This window comes from Dermacentor andersoni, chromosome 9, assembly GCF_023375885.2.
Source record: "Dermacentor andersoni chromosome 9, qqDerAnde1_hic_scaffold, whole genome shotgun sequence".
Classification (NCBI taxonomy): Eukaryota; Metazoa; Arthropoda; class Arachnida; order Ixodida; family Ixodidae; genus Dermacentor; species Dermacentor andersoni.
This window is the reverse complement of record NC_092822.1, coordinates 50,232,443-50,241,394: the sequence shown is the minus strand read 5'-3', so window position 1 is coordinate 50,241,394 and position 8,952 is coordinate 50,232,443. Positions and strand designations below refer to the sequence as shown.

The 8,952-nt window shown below is 45.6% G+C and overlaps 1 long non-coding RNA gene across 1 annotated transcript in view; it reads left to right on the top strand.

Moving 5' to 3' along the window:
- Positions 1–4,157: 4,157 nt before the first annotated feature.
- LOC129384029 (uncharacterized) overlaps positions 4,158–8,952 on the top strand; it is a 137,966-nt gene continuing 133,171 nt past the window's right edge. The window contains exon 1 of the long non-coding RNA XR_008611784.1: positions 4,158–4,257. This is a non-coding gene — a long non-coding RNA (uncharacterized lncRNA). The remainder of the gene's footprint in view (positions 4,258–8,952) is intronic.

The following is an 8,952-nucleotide window of genomic DNA, read 5'->3' as shown; positions in this document are numbered from 1 at the left end:
ATCCCGTTCCTCTCGCTCGTAACGCGTCCCACGGCTGTGACAACCTCGCGAGGCACTTGTATAGATCTCGTCTTTGAGAATCAAGCATTGTTGTACCAAGTCGAACATATATCAGTCTATTTCTCCGACCACAAAGCTTCCTTCATGACTGTCAAGAACTGTTAGTGGAGTCTTTGTTAAAGGAATACGTGTGAAAAAAAAAAAAAAAATTCTGTGATAGCGCATACATGTGTTGCTCGATTTCTTTGCCTCAATCTATCGAAAAGGTGAAACAGCTTATTTGCTGCGCTCAAATTTCGCATTAGGAAGTAACGTAATCGTCGGTAATTTTTTTATTTATTTATGCATACTGCAGCCCCTTTATGGGGCTGTGGCAGGAGTGGGTTAGACAAAAAGTAGTCATAAAAAAAACAAGTAAACAATACGATAACATAGTATGATACACTTTCATTGAAATCATTCGGCCCAGGAGGGCGAACCTTGGTGCTGTGTGAGTGGCGAGACCCAGGAAGCTCTGGGGAATTATCGGAAAGACGGGTCGCTTCAGGCCCACGGCTGAGTTTCGGACGACAAATGTCGATACACCCGGCATGGTTGTTCAGTGGCTATGGTGTTGGGCTGCTAAGCACGAGGTCGCGGGATTGAATCCCGGCCACGGCGGCCGCATTTCGATGCGAGCGAAATGCGAAAACACCCGTGGTACTTAGATTTAGGTGCACGTTAAAGAAACCCCGGTGGTCTAAATTTCCGGAGTCCCCCACTACGGCTTGCCTCATAGTCAGAAAGTGGTTTTGGCACGTAAAACCCCGTAATTTAATGCAAGTGTTGATACGCAGCGCGCGTGCGAGCACGACGCAGGAAAGACTCGCGCCACTCTACCGGAAAAGCGCAATGTGACCCGTTGTGTAAGTGCTCTCGTAACGAGAAAAGCAAGTGTAAGCTATACCCTCCATGAGTGGTCGCATGTACATACTTGGCGTATACTCCCTCGATTCGGTGAGCCTTACGCGACACGCATGCCACGCCTCCCATAACATAAGCGCTCGGCTCTGGCAGCGTCCGACCGTTCGTTGCGTGGACATGAACTTTCCACGAAGTTGAGGTCTATGTTTGTAGGTTTGCTCGTGTTCGGTCGCGTTCTTTGTTGTAACTCTGTAGCCTTGTACTCAACGTGCGATAGGACATAGCGTGCTTAAGCTGCTGACGCAACCTTGTTTGGACTCGCATGTACCACGTTTGCGTCTGCTCTGAATGTGCACCCAGCCACAACATTTTACGGACCACGCGATCTTACAAAACGCCCAATATATCGGCAGCCTGATAACGGACCCTGGTGTTCGCAATTCCAGCCGCTGCTAGCGCATGCGAACAGCCTAGTCAGGCGCTGTTTTACTGGTTGCTTTTGCAGGTTGCTCAGAAATTCAACGTTTTATAAGATCCCGCGGTCCGTAAAAATTTGTGGCCGGATGTGCCTATGTTGTCACACCTTGAGCTACAGCATCTGTACATAATATAGGGTTTCCCAAATATCTTGCACCAAGCTTTAAAGATATGCACCTGACACGTAGCTGGACAGAGCCAAGGTAATGTTGTTTGCCGTTGCTCGGAAATACTGCGATTGTCTTTTGCATTCCGTCTAATTACATAATTAGTCCTGATTGTTAAATCACCTTATCGAATGTTATAATTGTATGAAAAGTGTGAATGAGAAAATTGTAGAGTACAATGAAAAACCCCCGATACAGCTTTGTGTCGCTCAATACGTGCTACATAAAGTGTTTCTCCGAGCGTGATAGAAGCGCGCAAATACATGAAAAGCGCCTCGAGCGGGCAGTCGTGCGGCAATCTTGCTCATTTTACGTGGAATTCATTCAACTTGCGAAATATTCTGAGACCAGACAGTGACACGTTTCTCATATATAACCTATGTGCCTCCATTATATAGGATCCGTACAATAAAGGTAACAGTACTCGCCTCGTGTGAGTTACGAGCATAGTAATTAAATACATTTTGAAAAGTTCCTTAACAACCCCTCGGGCTTGGTGAAAAAAAAAAAAATCTACTCCGCAGATAGCATGCGCTGCTGTGACCATCTTGCAGCCAAAGTTTGCAGTGGTCCACGGCGCATGGAGCTCGCAAGCGGAGCGCAAATTCACTTTTCTCTCAAACGTTCTCTTTTCAACAGAGGCCTTCTGCTCATTCTTTTCTGAACGCTCTATTTCGTAATATAGCAGATTCCCCTACGCGGTTGCTATTGGCCAATCGCTGACATCAATCAAGAAGGGTGCTTGGATCAAATCGCTTCTTTCAACTGTTCCTGTGTATATTTATTGACGAAGTTTATGAAGAAATCAGAAGCATGCAAAAATCTGCTTTCGAATTTCGGTAAAAATTACTTCCGAAAGAAGCAGACTATCGTCTGCTCACCCTCGGCCCCCGCCGCCCACGCGGGAATCAAACATTAGCCACCCTGTTTATCGGCGTTGTAGCCGTCGGGTCTCTCTAACTTCGACTAGTTCTGAACCCGCCACTAGCCTGGATCCAAGCCAAACTTAAGGTCAGACCACGCGCCCGCTTGCCAACGCGCGCTCGCTCCTGGGCGCGCCTGGTTACACGCCTTGGCTGACTTCACTTCGTATATAGGGCTAATCACAGCGCTCCAAAATGCGCAAGTTGGATGTGGCTACTATCCGTCGGTCAAGCTGCTGCAAGGCAAAACCGGTCCGCACCACGTAGCACGGGCAGACTGGAGCGCGTGAGCATTTGCACGCACTCAAGCCCTGTCGCGTGCACAAAGCAAACGCGGCGCATGCGCATTACAGTTGCATGTAGCTTCGGTCTGCTACGTGAAGTTCACTAAAGCGACTATTTGGGCATGTTGGTAGGACATGAATGCAGCTTTTTGGGCAGAAGACGAGGACGAAAAAGAGGCTGATACGCACCAGCGTAGACTTACGTACAACTGCGTTTTATGTTGAAGAAAGTGATCACATATAGAACAGAATCTGTGTCTCAGCCTCTTCTTGGTCCTCGTCTTGTGTGCAAAAAGCTGCATACAAGCTATATGTGAAATAGATTCCACGGACGCCACGGGGTGCTACGACCAGCCCTCTGGCTGAGTGCACTGCGGCTCACTCAGGACAACCGCTTCTGGTTGACGTTTAGAGTACCGTAGTCGCCATCCTCGCAAGTAGTGACGTCTACGCGAATATTCCACAACCAAATTTGAACTGCGCGCCGCGGCGATGTTCAGTAGACTGACCGTTGTGGGCACGCCCCGCTCCAACGTAGCCTTCGCAGTGCAAAGCATTGAAGAAGGAGCGGAAGCACCGTGAAGTTTGATTAGCAGTAAGTCCGCTACTGCTGAACGCATTCAGGTACCTTTTGCGGCAACGTAATTCTGAAATGGCCCGTTTTAACATCAAACGCATTTCTGCACTTCGATGGAAAAGTGGTTCAGGCACCCTTTAACCAAGCACGAAAAGTTTCGCTCGCCAACTTCTTCAATTCGTCAGGACAGCATTACGTCTTTACAAGCTCACACAAAAGTCCTTCGCCTTACCTTTTTGTGCTACTTACTTACTGGAAATATCTGATTTGACATTCTGAAATGTATAAAACCCCTCACAACGAACAATACTAGGTGTGTTCGTGACAGAGCATCGGTTATAATTTGCACAAGAAACGGTCCATCGAACACTGTCACTTCTAAAGCTGTGTCTGACCAGAATGAACTGCCGGCACGTATATTCGATGGGTATAATTAAGGCACGAACTGGAGGGTCGCTTTCTTGGCTGCTAATATTATTCTATATATGTTATTATTTTTCGGCATTTCTTTTGATTATTTCATTTGCTTATTGTTTGAGCGCCATTATTAGTTTTACTTATTAACTAAGTGGGCTTGGTGGCACGGGCTCAACACAGATAACAAACGCTGTCTTGCTCTTTTGTACAGGTGGTAGTGCTGCTGCTGCTGCTTTGTTCTGTTTCAGAACAAGAAAAATAATGGTTGACTTACCGCATCAGATGGTCCTGCTGTTTGCTTCGACGACGTCAGCAAGTTTCACCTGCGTCCGTCGATTCTGACTGAGTGGCCAACTGCCGCCAAAAATGCGCGGATAAAGCAACGCCAAAGAACACCGACATCAACACCGGGGGCGGTTCCTTCGAGCCAGTATTTTTATCATAGTGTGAGTGGGCTGGGCGTCACCGGCTCAAGAAAGAAGACAGACCCTGTCTTGTTGTTTGCACAGGTTGGTGAAAAGTGTTTCTTAGCTTTCATTTTAGATTACTGCCTTGATCTTCTAGTGCTTCCGAGTCCATACGCAATCTGTGTCCGCGTTGTCGACTGTTGGAATGCCATTGAACTATTACTGTCATGCGGTGGAGATGCCGAACCGAACCCAGGTCCTTAAATGCAGTCTCTACTGTTACACTTATAGAAGGCCAAAAGGAGCTCCAAGCAGAAGAGCGGAAATGAAACATGAAAATTTGTGAGTTGAACTAGCAATACCCCAAGCACCAGAGTTATAAAAAAGAGTGGATGTGTCACAGAAAGAAATGTCGAGTCTGCATTCGGGTACGACTGCTTTATTAAAGAAAGTTGACCAATTGGAGAACCACAGCAGAATAGATGTTGTAATCCGAACTATCCCCGACAAGCAGAATGAAACACAGCAAATAACGACGCATGAAGTCATAGCGGATGTTTTTTTTTTCAAGCTAAATTAACTGTATAAGTAACGAGTATTGAGCGCGCACTCCGAATTGGGAAAGCTTCAAAAAGACCAAGGCCCGTCATTTGGCGTTTCGGAAACGTAAGTAAAAAAAAAAAAACAAATATGTCACCGTCCCTTCCAGTCCGTGAAGATGGTCAAACAGCGAAGCTGTGTTAGTTACATCAAGTGTTACACCATGCAAGTCAAACTTTGCAAGCAGTCTATGTTGTAAATTTTTTGTTTCACCATTCTTTCCCCTCATTTTCGCTTTTGCGTGCTAAGCGGCGTGGTGAGCATGCTTTAGAAGTGCTTGTTCTTTAGTCCTCCCAGTGTTTCCTTTCTTGCGCACGTGAGGTTTCTGTCTGTTGAGGTCCTCGGGTGTGCAGCTCGGGGTTGGCTTCCCGGCGCTGCCGATGTGTTTCCGTGTCTAGGGAGCGCACTTCGGAATCGGCCTCCCGGCGATGCCGTTTAAACTCGGCATCTCTGACGCGCAGCTCGCGGTCGGCCCTACGACGACGAGCCCGTTCACGAGCCAACTCTGACTGACGCTCGCGGTAGGCCGCTTCTTCCTCGGGAGTAAACACTACTCGTGGTCTTCCCATAGTTGTAGCTGAGATGGAGTGTGGGGAACCAGTATTACAAAGCTCCGTTTGTTGGGCTCAAGGTTGCTTGCGTTCGACGTCTCGAGTTTGCTCGGTGGCGTGGTTAGCGGCATTCGCCCGGCATTGTCGCTTGCGATTCTTCAAAATAAGATTGCTTCTAAATTAAATCTGTCTGTCACGTAAAACAATGAATGGCTCATGCCCCCTTAAGCAATAGCTCATACCCCCGTAAACGCGGCCTCCCATTATCACGACAGAAGTGAAATTCTACGCTGCAGTGGAATGACGAATGGTGATGAATACAGTTGTGCAAGACGACGACGCTCGAGCCATTGCTGATGATGATAGCTTTAGCGAAATCCGACAGCGATGGCGGAGGGTTTTACAGCTTCGCTGTAGAAGGGAGTTACTGCGCAACCATCACAAGTTCAAAGGAACAAAAATTTTCATTGAGTATTTTTCGCACGAACAGAAAGACGTTGCCTTCGGAATGGTGCTGCAGGGAACAGAACTAGGGGCAAGGAGGTTGCGCTATTGTTAGGCAAAATCAAGATAAGTGGCGTCATGGACGCTTGGGACGACAAGAAGAGCCTACGTTATCTGATGATAATGAAACTTATGGCAACAGTATTGCTTGTGTGGGAATGAATACTGACGCGCGTGTGATGGCAGGCTTAGAATTTTTAACATCAGCTCTCGTGGCCTTAGTAATAAGATTTCATTTTGAGCAAGTTATTAGTGTTGACCAAATGGTGTAATTGTGGCGGGGAGGGAACTTGGGTACACAGTCACGTTCTTGACGGTAAGGTATGCACCCCTGTATACAACACAGTGTGAAGCGGCCACAGTAACGGCCGAGGAAGGGGCGTTGTCATTGTTGTTGATAAGAGCTTTAAATATACGCTCCTGCAGAAACCGCCCGACACTGAAACCATCTGGTGCAGGATCCCTCGAAAAGATATGATAAGGGGTGTATATCGTGTGCCTAGAATCACTGCCACTAGCATCAACGCATTGAAGAAATTTTTATGTTGTCATGAAAATATGTTGTCATGATGGGAGACTTAAATATCCCAGATATGACAGGGGAAGAAATCAAACCGGGTACGCGAGAACGTGATGAAGGCTCAGCATTCATAGAGGTGTGCTTCTTTCGTGGATTGACAGAAGTAGCGTGAAAGTTTGCTAGAAGGTGTGCTAATACTAAGTCTTTGCTGGATCTCTCTTTATTAAGCGCTATCTTGCTATAGCGACTCCCACATAGTTGACATTTTGTCCCGGTTCTCCTATCGTTCGATTGTGTGCTTGACTTTAAAGGGACGCTAAAACGTAATACTAAGTCGACGTGGACTGTCTAAATATCATTGCAGGAACCTCGCAATGCTTCTTTGGTGTCAAGAAAACACTTAGTTTACGGGAAAATTGTATCTGAAGGGTCCCAATACCTTTTTTGAAATCTCCCACCACCCAACCGGGGGAGTGGTGACGTTGCATGCGCCATCACCGCCTTTTGCTGCCAACGGTGAGTAAAACGGTGTCCGACAGGCGGCGATACCGAGCCAAGACAGATAAAGTCAGAGTGGCGGATTCTCCACTGCAGCTGCTTCTTGGCCAAGTGGTGTAGACCGTTCGGGCATCTCGCGACATCACATGGAAGTTCAATTCTCTGCTACTTGCAGTTCTTGCGAGTTTCGCGAGCCAGCTAAACCAGCACAGCACAACGCGATAACTATTGAAACGCGAAAGCGTGGGCGGAGCGGAGTCGAGAGAAAACAAAACCATTCGACCGCCCGCGTCATCGTCAATGGTAAAGTCATTGAGTTCTTTTGTATAAACGTGAAATAGAACTGGACAAGTAACATTTTATTTCGTCTGCTAATGCAATACGAGGATGTTTTGTGCAATGAGTAGTTGACTACTAGTGGCAGAGTTTAAATGAGGAGTGGCTTTCTTCATCGGGCAAGTAGTTGAATTTCCTGGTGGAGTCTCTAATCATGCCATGCCTTTACCTCAATTTCTCGATTAGTAAGGCTCTGTTCGCGATAATATTGACGCCTTAGAGATTCCCGAGCACTAACCTATCTCTTTACCTTGACATAATATTTGCCTTTAGTGTCCCTTTCAAGTTCGATTCCTTTCCAAGGACACCCATAGCCGTTTCATACTGGAATCTAATCAGGTGGATGATACAGCTCTACTAGATGAATTAGCTTTTCGTCTTAATGAGTCGGAGGTAAAAAGTTGAAACGAGCTTCAACACCCTAATGAGCTTTGCCTAAGCCTTAAAAGTAGAGTTCCCAAACACATACGTCACAATGTCACTCTGAAATGTAAAAGAAAACGAAGGCACAGTCCTTGTATTACAAGAGATATTTTATAACTTAGAAGAAATGTGGCCAGGCGTAAGCAAAGCTTAAGGGCCTAATCAATTTTACCTTTCGTGATGGCCTAATGAGCTTAAGCAAAGATTACACAGGATTAAAATAAAAATATTTCAGTGTTTATCTTTTGACTCTTGCACTATTATTTTAAACTTTTTTTGCTTAAGCTCATTACCTCATAGCGAACGGTAAAATGATTGCGGACAACGGATTTTTCGACCCATCAACCACTTATGTCTTACGCCTTATTATGTCTGTGTGGCGATAAATATATGCTTTTCGGAATCCCCTCAAAGGTTTTGGAGGCATTGCGCCCCAAACATGAAGGCAGTTTCTAAAATAAACACATAAATGCGATCTATACAGGACAAGAGTACAATTCATTTTCAAGCGTTATTCTTCACTGTTGATGGAAAGCTGCCAGAGTTTGTGCATTCCGGAAATCCTGTAGTTGCTGAAGAACTGAACTTGACGTATGAGGTAATATTAAACTTACTCGTAAATCTAAGCACAAAGAATATCATAGGCCCGGATGAGATGCCGAATTTGCTTTTAAAGAAATATACGGAATGGGTGGCTGAATACCTTTTTATTATTTTCACAAGGTCACTCCGCTCAGCTAAATTCCCCAAAGACTGGAAGATCAGTAAAGTCGTATTGGCATTTAAAGGCGGAGACATAACAACATCGGTCACCAATTTTCAGCTTATTGCGCTCATATTATCTTGCTGTAAGTTGGTGGAGCATATGGTTTCTAAACACATTCGACAGTACCTATCCTGGAACGGCATTCTCAGCGGCTATCAACATGTTTCTTCGGAGGGCTTATCAACAGTAACACAATAACTAGAAAGTGTGCAATAGTTTTCAAAAATGCTTGACGGTAAGGGACCAACAGACATTACATACTTCGACTTTAGAAAGACGTTTAATAGGGTTGATCAAAGAAAGGTATTAATAGAACTGAATGTGAAGTTAGGTGCCACTAGTGCAGTTACATTGATTGAAGACTTCGGTACTGATCTCTTGCAATTTATTAGTATTGATGAGGAACAGTCAGAAATTTGTGATGTCAAGTCAGGAGTTCCCCAGGGATCACTCCTTGGGCCTGTACTGCTTTTGATATTCATCAACTTCATCGAAGGGTCACCTGTTAGGGCAAGGTTATTCGCCGATGACTACGTGATCTATACGGAATTCTAATCAATTAACGATAAAACACCTCTAAACGGCTTTCTAAAAAACTT